At 41.3% G+C, this 14,826-nt stretch overlaps 1 protein-coding gene across 8 annotated transcripts in view; it reads right to left on the bottom strand.

Annotated features, from left to right (window-relative positions):
• Positions 1-10,131, bottom strand: part of LRFN2 (leucine rich repeat and fibronectin type III domain containing 2) — a 160,900-nt gene extending 150,769 nt beyond the window's left edge. For 3 of the 8 annotated variants that reach the window (XR_008825002.1, XM_056357653.1, XM_056357654.1), the window contains exons 1-3: positions 9,961-10,131; positions 8,803-8,885; positions 8,080-8,286 (exon numbers count right to left, since the gene is read on the bottom strand). The gene's annotated coding sequence lies outside the window, so the exon portion shown is untranslated. Of the gene's footprint in view, positions 1-8,079; positions 8,287-8,802; positions 9,043-9,960 lie in introns of those variants that run through there. The other 5 variants (XM_056357648.1, XM_056357650.1, XM_056357651.1 and 2 more) reach the window with 5 other exon arrangements.
• Positions 10,132-14,826: the final 4,695 nt, after the last annotated feature.

Genomic DNA, 14,826 nt, shown 5'->3' with positions numbered 1-14,826 from the left:
ATTCTTAAATGTTTTTATTTAAAGTAGCTACTTTAGCCACCTATGACTAAAGACTGTAAACATTCTGTAATCAACCTGGGTCACAAACATAGCATGGCTTCCCATCTTCAAATACTGTCAATCAAGAAATGGGCTTCTGAAAACAGACCTGATTTGCTGGGGTCTAAGATTTACTGCACAAATGGGATCTCAAGCTGCAATTTGCGTTTTACCTAAGCCAGCAAGAGAAGACTTATTTAGGAAGAACAGCTGGTTGCAGAGTTAATTTTTGTTCTTTATGTACTTGTCAATATAAAGAAAAAAGAGAGAATGATTGTGAGAGTATGTGAGTGCAACTACATCACACATTAAGCTTGGGATGCTTTTTGTTTAGGTTTTCCTAAAAGATGTTTGATTTCCATAATAGAAGGACTTTTATAGAAAACTGCACTTTTAATATATGCATTAAGCTCATCACAGTTCCATGAGAAAACAACACAAGCTATCAAAAAATAAAAGTTGAAAACGATTCCTTAAAACAAAAATGATTAGACTAACATAAAATAAGTAAAAAAGCTCTGTAAATCATAAAAAGAGATAGCACAGCCTAACAAAGAACTCATTCTCTGGTCTTTCTACAGTGTCTGGTGAGGTGGTGGTGTAAAGGGCTGTATATCTGATGGCCTGTGTGCAAAGTCTACCTCAAGTAAGTCTCACCTTTTGTTAGGTCACTACATGATCCATCTGTGATTTAAAGCTAACTACAGCAACATGGGAGTAGCTGGATGTGTCAAATGAGAGGACGAGATCAATGAGTCATGCTGGAAAGAACTCCAGCAGCTGTTCCTTAGTCTGAGTGCATTATTTATTTTCAAATCTAAATCCTATAGTTGAGATAGGGTGTAGCATAACTTTGAATTTTCCATTCTGTGGCAGGACGCTGATGTAGGGTAGAAGTCACCAGTGCACAGAAATTCACCATGTCCTATCTCAGCCTCCTTGCAGGAGGATGGATTTCTTCCTTTTCTTGGCACAATCTCAAATACAGGGAAATTTCCTGAGCCACAAACCCACAGGGTCATCGCAGACCTTTGTTATGCTGTTCACAGAATTAGGCAGTGAAAAATTTGTCAAAGAGGAAAACAAAACACTAAGGTGGGCATGAAATGCAGCCATTTGACATCCAGCACAGAAGAGACAGGTCAATCAATTCAAATCCGTGCCAAATCAAATAAATCAAATCAGTGCTCATCAATTGCACTCTCTGGAAAAAAGTCTCTTATGGAGATGGGCCTGTCATGTTTTAGAGGGTGTCTCACATTAATTTGAAAGCTTGTTGCTAGGTTCTACTAAGAATTGAGGGGAGGGCTTATAATTATTAACAAGTGACTCATCTGCTCACTGATGATAAAAACCTCTTTGTGTCCAGTGCTAAGGAAAAATAAGTAAATAGCATCCTCGTTCCACTCACCTATTCAGGGAGGTGAAAGAAAGATGGAGAAAACAGAAACAAATGCACAAAGGGCTTGAATAAATTTTTACATATTCACCAAAAGGATAAAAAGGGGTAGATGTGACAGATAAAGCACCTCACAGTCTCTCAACAAGGGATCAGCTGCATACACTGTGACTAAAGACCCATATCATGAGACCTTCTTGAGCTTAGCCTGGCACTCCAGCTCAGTAGCAAGAAGTGGCATACAAATACATAACAAGACAGAGATATCTTCTTAGCTGTACCACTGCTGATTCTTCCTTCTCTCTTGCCCCTCATTCTATGAAAATTTCTCCAGTCTTTCTGTAAATGTGACCCTTTTTGCCATCAATGCATTTGCTCTCATAAATATCCACTGGGCCGCTCTACACCTTCTCTAATCTGACCCTCAGCCAGTAAGGCCATTTCTCTCCCATTCACGTGAAATTGCCATCACCCACCCCTGCATCTGAAAGAAAATGTCATTTATTGAAGCACCTGAAACTTCTCCCACCAGCTGGAGGACCATCAAGTCCAGTCAGAGTAGGGTGCTGGAAGACCATGGACAGGGGAAAGCTCAACCCTCTGTGAGACTCCTGGCCACACCATACAGTTGTGGAGCCTCTCAATAACCTTCCCCATCACCTCAAGAAGGTATCACTGTCAAACACACATCTGGAAAGCTAAGAACAGAAGATGTAATTGCTGAAAAGGAAAGGTCACACTGTCCTTACAAAGCGGGTGTCAGTTGATGGATTCATGGCTTGGTGCGCACTTGGTCATGTGAAACAGGATTAGAAAATACTTACATACCTCACATTGGTATTTGTTGAGCAAATCGAGATTTCTCAGGGATAACTACAAAATATTTTGATTGTAGGCAGCCTGCAAAAAACTCCTTGATCCTCTCCTCCACGAGAGTTTCTGGGACCTAACACATTTTTCTACTGAACATTTCCAGGGGAGATAAGTTATCTGACCTCACTACAGGGAGGAAGTGCAGTCAATATTTTGGAAAGCAAGGAATCAATGTTGTACCCTTATTTAAAAACCAATATACAGTTAGTATCTGCCAGCAGCAGTGATAACATTCACTTACACTGGAGATAACTCATAGAAAATGTCAACTAGCCATCAGTTCAGGAAACCAACAAAATGGTCTCAGTCCAGATAATTTATGTTCTATCAATACAGTTTGGCCTTTTCCTTTTTTAGTTTAGTACTCCCGGTTTACATACAAACGATGCAGAGCTTTCCGAGTATCACATGTATTTACCTAGTCACAGGAATATTCACAAAAGGAAGGAGATCAAATGACTACTGATGAAATGATTGGGAAGGTTTTGATTTTTATCTCTGAGGAGGTAGACATTTGTTGTTGGCTGCTTTGAAATCAGACAGGGACTGCTGAGCGAGCCATGACAGGCATTTTTTTTCCTCTCGACTTTTCCTTTTGCCATTTGACTGCTCATTGTTTTCATTCCATACTGAAAGGGCAGAAACATTTTTTTTAAGGCTGTTAACAGAGGGATCTCATATAAATTCTGGTACAGTCAGTTTTTCCTTTCTAGCACACACACAGGTGCTGCCCTTTCACTGGTATCACAACCACCCATCCTGCCACTGCAACAGAGGATGCGGCATGTTTAAGACGTCCTCTTTTCCTTTTCCGTTCTTAATTTTTATCTTTAGGCTGTAACAAAAGAAGGATTACTCATTCTGACTGACACATATACTGAAGCTTTTCTGAGGAGCTTAGACATGACAAGAGAACGGCTAAGGACCTGGTGCCATTTTGAGCTCCCTTGCTCCTCAGCCCCCCAAAGCAAATTGCAACTGTAAAGGCAGGAGAGGAAAAATTCCTTACTTTCTCACCAGAACATATATTTCCTCCAATATCACACGTCTGATCCCCCTAATCCATGTGGCTTGATCATACTGAGGTCTTCCAAAGTCTGTCCCTCTCCTAAGTTAAGTCAAACACTATATTCTTAACTGGACAGTTGCAGCAATTTGTCTCAGTCCTCCACATAAAGACTTAGGCACAGCCCTGACCTACCTTCTCTGGCTTCAGGCAAAGAGTCACACTGATAATTTTCTGCACCAGTGCCACACACGTGTTTTCCAGAGATTTTCAGTGCTACATTAGCTCTGTTAAAATAGACAAGGTGCTTTCAGCCTTCATGTACTTTCTGTTGATTTTATCCTTAATCCAGCTTTCTGTTCTGCTCAGAACCTACATTGGTATGCACTGAAATGCACCTGCTCTACCTCTCACCTTTCGACCAACCAGGGTCCAGAACCCTGGATTTACTGCTATTCCAGGGCCCTCTCCTTATCTCACCTCTTTCCATAACACTATGGTGATAGCAGATCTGTGGGAGGATTAAAGACCAGTTCCTTCCTGAGGAGTGATTAGCAGCAGCCTCCTAAATGCTCCATTGTACTGCTTGTACTATGGCTGCAGCCATTCTCTCATGTCTACTCTTAGCTGGCATACCCTCCCATCACGTAAGTTTTCCATAGCTGGAAGAATGATTTAAAGAGCAGGCACTCAGAGGTCTTGATAGACTCTCACAGCACTTGTTGACAAGATGCTCCTGGAATAATTCCTTTTGTCCAAGTAAATTGACTTCCACATTGGGCTTGACAGAAAAGTTTTCTGGTCCCATGAACTGAAATGAAAGTGCTTACAATTTCCTTGGGCCAAACTGAGATAAAAAGTATGCAAGCCTTCTAATGAGGTAGAAATGTTTTGTTCCAGTTCGACTGACAGATTTGCTTGTCATTTAACAAAGTGGAATTTGAGCATGGCCCCTTTTGCGATCAAGTTTCATACGAATTATTTTCAGTTTTCATACAAAATGCATGAACTGGAAAGTAATAATAAAATTTATCTTCCAGAAAGAAGTAAGATGGGGTGTTCTGGCAATTTTCTCCCTACAGTTTTTTCAGTCAGGAAAATTCATAAAACTGACCATTTTCCAATCATGTTTCATTCTGATAAATTTATTTTCCTGAGAAAGAACATCTATCACTGAAAAAATCACACTCAGCTCTGCCTTCTATGTGGGTCAGTAGGGATTCTGCATAGGAGCAGACCCTGACAGCACATCTCTTCCTTTTGTCTCATGTTTTCAAATCTGCATTTCTTTTACTGAAAAGATGTTTTCTGACTTTTGCTGCTGCTGCTCATTTTGTATGTTCAAGTTGGCCTCCTGGATTTGTCACAAATGTTTTCCGATGAAGATGAGGATGTCATCGGAGACCCAGATCACAGGCAGGACAGAGCAAATGCGAAGAAGAAAGAAAGATTGGAAACACTGTCATGCAAATATTCTGAAGTATAGGAACAACAACTGCTTCTAGGGAAGCAGAAATACTTCTAAATGACATGCTCTTTTTCCAGTTTTCCATGCGGCATCACTGTGGGCCTTTTAATGACGTGTTTACATCTGTTAATTTCATGCCAAGTTTTGGCAGTTGCCCACACAGAATGTAATTATAGTTCCTAGAAGCAGAAGTACCACGTACAAGTTTCCCACCCTGCTGTGTGTCCTGGGTGGAGGTGGGCTGGGCAAAGGGTGACAGCTGGCCCTTCACTGAAGTGATGCATCACATTGGGTGATTTGTGGGTTTTGTTATTATTTCAGTGCACTCATATGAAACCTTGTCTTTTGTCACAAGTTTCAGTTGATGACTGAAAGCTCTTCAGCACCCTGTGAGCATGTGCGGCCTCTGGCCACTGATAGAGTAAATCTCAGAATCTTGGTGAGATCCTTGGTCATAATAATTGAAGCCTACATGGTTAAGGCAAAGAGGAAACACAAGAGATACAGTGATGGCACATTTGGTGTTGGGCAATGGATTCCACAGTCATCAGGACTGGCTTGAAGGAACCAGGGATGTCTTCCTTCTGCCTTTTGTAAGCAGTGTTACTGCTTTTCAGTCCACACCCAGAGGGCACTTACTCTCTCCACAAAACTAAACACATGACAGCACACTACAACAAATCCAAAGTAAGTAAGGCTGAGCACTCAGGTCAGAAAGAATACTGAGTACTTTCATACTTTGTCTCCCACAGATCATCTTTGCAGGTCAAGGCTGAAATACATTAGCACTGCAAAAAGGGGTTTGGGGGTTGACAGGCACTGCCATCACCCTCTGTGCAGGTGGATAACAAACGCACTCTTGAGGGTTACCAGTCTGCAACTCTTTGCCAGGGAGTTAGATTCACTTGAAGTCACCTGAAGTATTCCTGCCTACTACCAGTTAAACATTGATAAATTTGAATCAGCTTTCCATTTTGTTTTTGGGGTTTTTTTCGTGGATTTTTTTTTTCCCCACAAGGACAAAAAATTAACAAAAATAGGGGTATAAGATGGGTCTAAGGTCATTATATTGCAAGGTTCAGTCAGTGGCTAGAGTTCTCTGCAAAGAGAGGGAGCAGGAGAACTTTGACAGCGACTGCCAGGTTGCTGTCAGCTCCGGTCCACCCTGAGCAGCAGGCAGAGCAGAAGCCGTGGGGCAAGGCTACATGTGCCATTTATACTTCCCATTAGGGAAAATGATCAGTTATGTTCCAAATATAAATTTAAACAAGAAGCACTAATGTTGTGAAGAGCAGCGTGGGGCAGAGAGGGCAGCAGCATATGACAGCTCTGAGGCTGGGTGACATTTCTCACCCTACACGGTGCATCCGGGGCTGCCAGATTGCCTGCCTGCCAGTGCACTGCACAGCCAGATACCAGCGGACACTGGGCCCAGAGTCACCTTAAAAAAACAAAGCTGTGCTGGGGAGAGTGGGACAGACACCGCCTCTGATCAGAGAGGTGATACAGATCTTTGCTGGGGTTCATAGGTTAAAATGGCTTGGTTGAGCATAATGAGTTTTTTCTTCCTGTCCCCTAGCATTGTTTATTATTTTTTATTCACCCCCTCTTTCCCTGAGAATTAGTGGCACTTTCAGGGAAGGTCTGAAGCTCTGCTTTGCGCTGCTGCTACAAGGCAGCTATAAGCAGAGTGCACACAAAAAGCACTCTGTTGTGCTCAAGTGGTGATCCGTAGGCAATGCAAACTAACCACCAACCCAGGGCAAGCTGTAAACAAGGAAACTGTAACCGGCCTGAAACACGGCAAGATTAAAAGTAATTATCTGTCTCTCTTCCTTCTCACCACAAGCTCAAATTTGCCTTAGTACAGCCTCCATACACAGCAAGGTCCAACAGAAAATCGGTACCCTGCATGGCAATGTTTCCTCTTTCCCGAGCAACGGAAAATAACAGTGACAATCGTATGGCATCTGCTGGACTTATCCATGGTGAACATTGTACAATAAAGTTAAGAGGTGTCAATTTAATTAACTGTGACTTTATAGACTGAAGTGATGCTTAGTGTTTGCCTGTCTCTTCTCATCAGGAGAGTTATTCTGCCCTATTAATCCCAAAGATGGGGTAGATAAAATAAACACTACTCTTCTTAATATCTCCATGGTAGTGCCCCAAAAAGACTAGAACAGCCCCGGCAAAAAATGGTTCTTCCTTTAAAAACTGCTATTTGTCTCCTTTGGATAGGAAGGAGTTACTCAGTTTGAAAACTCTTCCTTAAATATATTACCACAACTGACCACTTTACATTTCCAGTTTACTAATCCATCATACTGGGACTTGTTGACTTCATCACAGATTTCCTCTTTAGTTTCTTGTTACATTTAGTCATGCACTTGCTTTGTGATGCAAAAGTGTGCATATGTCCATGCAAGTCAGGGAGAGACTCAGTTTCCATTTTGCTACATCTTGTCCTGTGCTGCCATTTAGATGCTTCCCCCCACCCAAATTCTCAGTACACTTAGTCTTGCTGAGAGCGTATATGTCTGATGACGTCAGACAGACATGACATAGCATATACCTGCTTGTGTACCCCACCCCCAACATGCCCACCTTGCCAATTCTGGATGTCCATTATCAGTGGCATCACCTTACCAAGAACACCAACCTCTGTGGCAGTAGACACTGAAGTGGGTGCCCACTGCTCCTCCACAATCCTCACTCCCTTCCCTTCTCTAGCTGTTCCTATGCCTTCTGTTTCTTCACATGACATTTGCCAAGGTCCTCACTCTTTCAGTGCATGGTTTTATATACAACAGAGTTGATCTGTCCAGCAAAGTTCTTTCTCAGCTTTGCAGGATTTACTAATACATCCTAAAAGCTGGAATCACTTACACAGCTTTACTCTATTGCCCGGTTTTTCCTGTATTACAAACCAAATTATTATACTTTCTTTCAAACCTCTTTCCATCACTGTTTCAAAACTGCTGTGAAGAAAAACCCTATTGACGCTTAAAAAATAAATATTCTTTTTGAACTGCCTTTTCATGCCGAGAGAAGCAGAAACTAAACCAAGATTAATTTCTCTACATGAACAATCTTATGTAGGCTAACAAGAAAATGAAGATAAAGTTATACATTTCTCTAATGCTTTTAAAATGCACAACAACAGATATTTTTTGGCCAAAAACTAGGTAACTGTATGAGTGGTTTGTGTACATATTTATATCTAGTTTATATTATAGCTGTATAGTTTATATATAAACATAAAAAAAACAACCCCAAAACCTTGGCACTTACCTTTGAGAAGTAACATTTATCCCAGGTTCGGTAAAAAAGTCTCAGACAGGCACTTAGACCTTCTTTCTATGCCATGCATCCTTTTTTCAAAAGAAGATATAATCAGAAAAATCCTGGTTGATGTCTAGCAAACCAAAATGCAGACTAGATTGTTTGTCAGATGCAGCCTGATTCAGTGAAGTCCGAGTGTGTGAATCCCTGAGACTCCTTTTTCAGTAATATCCAAAGCATAAAAAAGGGAAAGGAAAAAAAAAAAAAAAAAAAGACAGACAGACAGAACAAAAAAAGAGTGAATAACTTGTTCTTTTCTTGTTTGGTTTAAAAAGACAGTCGTGGAGGACTAAGCAGCCTGCCGGCTTCTCAAGCATTCGGATCCTAGTGCATCCCAAGGTAGCACATGCATTTTGGTACTGCAAGTCTTCAAGTTCATACTAGCAAGCCCAGCTTCTGTGTATGTGCGTGTTCGTTGGGGAGGGGGGTTGAGCTGTTTTGTGGGGGGAAGAGAGACAGGGAGATACACACACACACTCATGCAGAGATGGAAAAAGGAAAACCAGCAAACTGGAGTGATCTCACAAAGTGCTCTAGATGGCAGAGCCTGCACAGCTTGTAAGACAAGCAATGTGCACACACACAGACACACACACAAAGAAAAAAAAAAGAGAGAAAGGGGGAAAAAAACCCTGAGAGAACTAGCAGGCAGCTTCAGGAATTTCTTCTTACCTCTTCTGACGATGCAACATACAGCAAGTGCTTCGTGCTGCATAGGAATCCGTGCAGGCACGACTCAGTCAGACCCCTCACTTCTGAAATAAACAAATAAGTAGTATAGGAAAGGGAAGAAAAACAGAAACCAGAGGAAATAAGGCTATGAAAAGAAGCTATTAAACAAGTAAGAGTGTTACAAAGAAGGCTTGAGTGGGTGGGAGGTGAATAGTTGATATGGGGAGAGGCATCCAAACTCCTGGCCGTAATACAGATTGGCTCTGTAATTATGTGGCAAAGCACTGCCTTCTAAGCCATTGCGTAATAATAGAAACCTAAGCTGTGTAGACACAGCCTGACATGCTAAATCCTTAGGAGCTACACTCAACATTTGTCATTGGAAAGCGTGTCTGTTCTCTGGGGGTGGGGGAAGCTGAGGGAAAATGGGAGAGAATTTTTACTGCAAAATGCACAAGCTGCAGCTGCAAAGAGCTCTCAGGTGGTGCCAATGCCTGAAATGTTAAAGTGAAACTCATATATATATAAATATATATGTATATGGAGAGATAGATAAATACAGTATGTGGTGTTTAAGGACATGGTTTAGTGGTGGACTTAGCAGTGCTGAGTTAATGGTTGGACTTGATCTTAAAGGTCTTTTCCAACCTAACTATTTCTATAATTCTATGATTCTAATAATATTGTCAGCTCCATTCACGCTGTTCAATACTAGAAGAATTTTTCCCTTGCTGTATTTTAGTAACTCAAATGACAAAGGGAAGGGCATATACAAAAGTGTTCAGTGTTAAATATTATTATTTATAATGCTGATGTCAAGTAGTGCTCCCTTTGTACTGATCAGTACTAGAATGTCTAAATAAACCTGAATTAGGATAAAAGAACTTGGGAGGAGCGATCAGCCTTTTCCATTTACTGGCAGCTTCCTCTCTCCAGCCCTCCAGACACAGACATTTTCTTCTGCCTCCCTTGGTTGAAGAGGCTCCTAGACAGAGCCAGGGAAAAGATAAGCACTAGCTAAGTAAGAGTAGGTAAAACCCCAGCTCATTCAAGTTACCACAGACAAGCATCGATACACCAACAGACAGAACAATTTATAATGCACATAGAAGCAATAACAAACCAAGAAAGCAATATAATTTTGCAGTGGAAATTTACCTGGAAACTGTGGCCCTGGCTCACACCTATGGTCCATCTAGTCCAGTAACTTCCCTCTGGAAAGTGATCAGTACCTCCACCTCTGAGGAATATGAATGAGTTTGTGCAGCCAGGGCTAGACAGCCAGGGCTAACCTGTTCATGGGCAAAGCTTCTCCTTAATCGCTGTTCTTTAAAGATTAGTTAATGCACTGAAGCATGAGCTGGGGAACAGTCTGCTTCTGCACATCCAGATTAAATATGTAGTGTCTGATTCTAAGGCCCTTTGTAGTTGGCGTAAAGTACACCTCTTTTTAGGCACCCTAGATCTAAAGAGTAAAATCTTCTGACACTTTGTAAACATCCTGGTGTGAAAAAAGGGCATGAGTTCAGAAAGAGCTGTAGTATTTCAGTCTGGAGAGACAGAAGTATATTTTTATAGACTCACCTAGCCTAGTCACTCTGCGTTTACTTCTTACCCTTGGTGGAAACACCAGATATATTTCAAGAAGCCATCCAGTGCAAGTAGGAGAGAACCAGGTCACTCAGCTAGTACGTAGGTATCAAATTTGGCTGCTAAAAGTTCAAACCAGACTGAACTGAAGACATTGAAGATAGTTTTGAGAATGGCTGCATAGAGCAACACATACTTTTTCTGGAGGGGATGATTAAAATGTTTCTGCTGCAAATTTTAGATCCCTTACTGTTACCAGTCTCACTCCTTTGGTGTATGCCTGCTGTGTTCCCAGGTGACTCTCTATACGCCTAAGGAGAAGACTGCAGATGTTGAACATAAGGGAGTTACACCACGGTAAAACAGAGGAGCAAGGACTGTGGACAGAAAAGTTGGTTGTTTTGCAGCATATCCAGATTTCCTTGGCTTTGTGTGGAACAGTGCTGAAGGACTCTTCCTGGGAGAAAGGCCAAGAGTTATAATGGTCGATAACCTTACTGGGCAGTGAAATAAATGGCCTGGTCAGAGAAAGACTTAAGAAGCTGGTAACTGCTGAGTTGGTCATTAGGAGTCTTAAAAATTTGCTTCATTTACTAGAAGACTAAAACATGAATTTAGGAAGCTAACTTTAAACATCGCTCCTGGGAATCCTAGGCCAAGCGTGTTGGCTAGAAAATCAGATCGAAGCTCTAATCATGTCAGTGCCTTATAAAATAAACGTCAGTGCATCATAGACAGAGTAGACATCTCTTAATGACATCAGGAATTAATAATAGACTCTGGGACTAGTGTTTCGGACTGATTTAAAAAAAGTATTGCTTGCAATGACAGAAATCAATAGACTCCACCAACAAACTTGAAAAATCTTCCAAAAATCTTTCACCAGCTACAGTTGTGATAGTGACAATTCCCAAGGAAAAATCAAAGATGATACAACCCTGGAAAAAAGTCACCCAAAAAGTGGTGGGTTCCCACTCTGCGAGGCTAGTGTGCTTTCTAACTTTCCTTGATGCCCTTTAGACTTACATCAGAGTTCTCTGGTGTTCACCCCATAGCTTCTCTCCACTAACCGTCCCTGATGTATATTGTTTCTCTCCCAAGGACCTTCTCAGTGAATCAACCTCTTTCTTGGTCATTCTAGCAGGAAGAGGGCTATGACTTCCCTTCCTCTCTTTCGCTCAGGCCTCCCCTCTCTCCAATCCTACCTTAATACACAGTCAGGCAACATGGTTGCTTTACCTACGTCTGCTCTCATTTCCACCTCCAGGGAAATCCCATCAGCACCCAAAGAGCCACAGAAGAAAGCGTGCTCTGCCTAGGTACTGATCACCTTGCAGGCCCACAACGCTCACCCTTGGAAAGACCTGTCAAGGTTCAATGTCCCATTCCTAGATCTAAAAAACACATGAGACACCATGACTACACATGACTGATTCCGTACTCACTGAACCTTTAAAACTGCTGCATTGCTGAGCAGCTGAATCTTTCAGTGATGCAGCAGTTCCTGTGTCCCAAGAGAATGCGTTCTGTATGAAAAGATGTCATAAAGCTCTTACAGCCACATTCATACAAGTTCCCTTGTACAGTGGCAGCCACCTAAAAGACCTCATCACACAGAGATTTGGTAATGGGGATGCTCTCCTTTGGCATACAGTGCCAGGTACAGTACCCAAACTCAAGAAAAGTTTGAACTGGGATAGCAGAGTAAGACAAAAAGAAAACTGAGATGCTTTTGCAACCTCCAGGACAACTTTACCTGCCACAAACATCATTCTCCTTTCCGAGTCTAGCAGACAACATACTGAAGCCTTTAGCCATCTGATTGACATTACAATTTAGTATGTACATATAGACATCAGTAATTCCCATTTCCTGCTTACCCCCTTCCAAACTGAAATAGTCGGCACTGGTCCACATGACTGTTTAATCAATGGCTGCCAATCAATTACACTGATTGAAGGACAGTTTAAAAAACATTTGGTCTGTGGCCCTACTGATGAAAACAGTTATCAGTAGCTGAACCCACCAGCTCTAAAACATTGGAGATTTAGGGAAAAATTATGTATTTTTTGGGTGCTGTTCAGCTCAGCTCTTTAAAAATCATTGAATGGCTGTTTACACATATATATGCCAGTACAAAATAACCTTCTCACATCCTCCACTCACACATCCCTGTGCTTTTAAAAGCAGCTTCAGCCAAGAGACAAACTATGTTTTCTTTCTGTTTCCTGCATCTTATCATGAGGAAATTCTAGTTTCAAATTTCTAGACCCAGAGATCCAACAGGAAGCAGGCATTGTTTCACGGTGCAGTGGAAGAAAAAGGATTCTCGAGGCTATTGATGAGGCAAAGGCAGCACAGAAGCTTCCTTTTGCAGTGAACTGTCATAAGAAGCATAGACCAACATCATGTAAAAAATATTATCATCTTCAAAATACTTAAACAACTCCACAACAATCTTTTATTGTCCATCTTGTATCTGAATGCAGAAGGATTTTCAAATACCAGGAAACAGTTGTTTCAGGACATAGAATCAATTACAAATAATCTACTCCATTCTAAGCATTCATCTCAGCTGGAATAACTAGAGGACTTATGCTAACCTTAAGAGGATCCACTGTAACTTTGTAGGTGGTCTGAAAGAAGGTCACTATAGTGTTTTTGTCTCAGGGTTATTATTCTTTCCAGGTTCTCCTTTTACAAGCAGGGAAATCCTTGTATTTCTGTTTTGCATAATCACATGTCCAGCTCAGTGACTGAAATTTAATGCCCTTTGATTGATAGGTTAAGACCAGAAGGGATTATTATGGCCTTCTCATTTGACCTTCTGCATAACCTCAGTTATAGAATTCCTCCCTGTGGCTCCTGCATCTATCTTCATACTATTGGCTGATACAGAAAATACATTTAATAAAGACAGTCACTTGATTTAAAGATTTCAAGTGATGGAGTGTTCATTCCCTGCTCTCTTTATAAGACTGTCCAATCTTTAATTGCTGTCATTGGAAAAAAAAAAAAAAAAAAAAAAAAAAAGAGTCTGCACCTCATTTTGTTAGTCAGAAGATTCTGGTATGTTATGAAAAGCCCAAAGTGATAATTATGAATTATAACTGGGTATCTCCTGATCAGAAAACTCAAAATGAGGAATAGCAGAAGTTTCTCCCAGATAAGTGGATTTGTTCCACTGGGGGCTAAAGAGTGCTGTTTGAGAACAGTGCAATCTATTTACTCAACAAACAAACAAACAAACTTCTTGTTTAATGGCCATCTGTTTCAGCACAGCGTTCATCAGAATAAAGGGACTGCTTTGGCAACACTTTCCCAATGTTTTTAATTTAATGGAAAAATACAAATTAGCTTCCACAGTACACCTGGAGGCAGCAGTACTCTGCTGCCTGCCCATCAGGAAGCAGGACCTCCTCCTGATGAGTTTGCAACCTCTGGCATTGATTCTTTCTGTGCACAGAACACTCCTAGCCACCACCCTAAATCAGGGGGGCTGCAGGTGCAATAAAGGCATGGCACAAGAGAAGTGTGGTTTTCAGTCTTCATTTTATATTTTGAGCCTTGCCACAATAGAATAAGGGGAACTGATGTTTTTCACTACTGAAAGAGGATATATGGACTTATCATGCAGCAGGGCATCCCTGTTTGGAAAGGATGCTATCAGGCTGCCATCCTCTGTTGCAATTCCACAGGCAACAGGAGAAATGTAAAGGAGGTCAGGTTCTCCACTGCCCTGGCCAGGGCTTACTGCAGCAACTCCCCTACCAATCCCACAGTTGCACCAGCTGAATCATTTGTCTGGATGCACTGTTACATGATACAGATCTTGGTTTGCTTTCTAGTTGTTACTTAAAATACTGTTTAGAGGGAGAGAAAATTGTTTTGGGATTTTTAACCTCTAAGGAGAGAGGAATCATGAGAGACTGGGGACAGGTAACCCTTAGACAGGATTTGTCAGCCAGGGTTAATGTTGTGAAACTAGCCTTATGCTAATCATATGAGAAGACAGGTACTCTAGTATATAAAGAACAAGACCCCATATCTAGGACAAGGTCGGCTGCTTAAGCTGTTTATGAAACATCCTGAGGCTTTCAAGTTTGTATGTCTCAGCCATGGAAAAAAATGGTTACAATTTCATATCCAAATGAATAAAAGTGCATGGGGAAGGTGAGAATCTTTTGGCGAGACCCTTGTTTTGTATCAAAACTACAGCCATCACCATAAATAAGATCAGTATTTGCTAAGAGTTGCCACATTATAGTGTAAAGGTGGCAAATGAATGAATCCATCAATAATCTCGATAACCCACATTGTAAATTGTGGAAAGAAAGGACCATTCAGCCCAGTCATGAAGTCACTTAGTTTCTATGGTCACAATTATCTGCAAGATATTAGACTTGCCAAGGACAGGGGCAGGTACTTAACAGG

This window comes from Falco biarmicus, chromosome 12 (genome assembly GCF_023638135.1).
Source record: "Falco biarmicus isolate bFalBia1 chromosome 12, bFalBia1.pri, whole genome shotgun sequence".
In the NCBI taxonomy this organism is placed as follows: Eukaryota; Metazoa; Chordata; class Aves; order Falconiformes; family Falconidae; genus Falco; species Falco biarmicus.
This window is presented reverse-complemented; position numbering and strand designations above follow the sequence as displayed.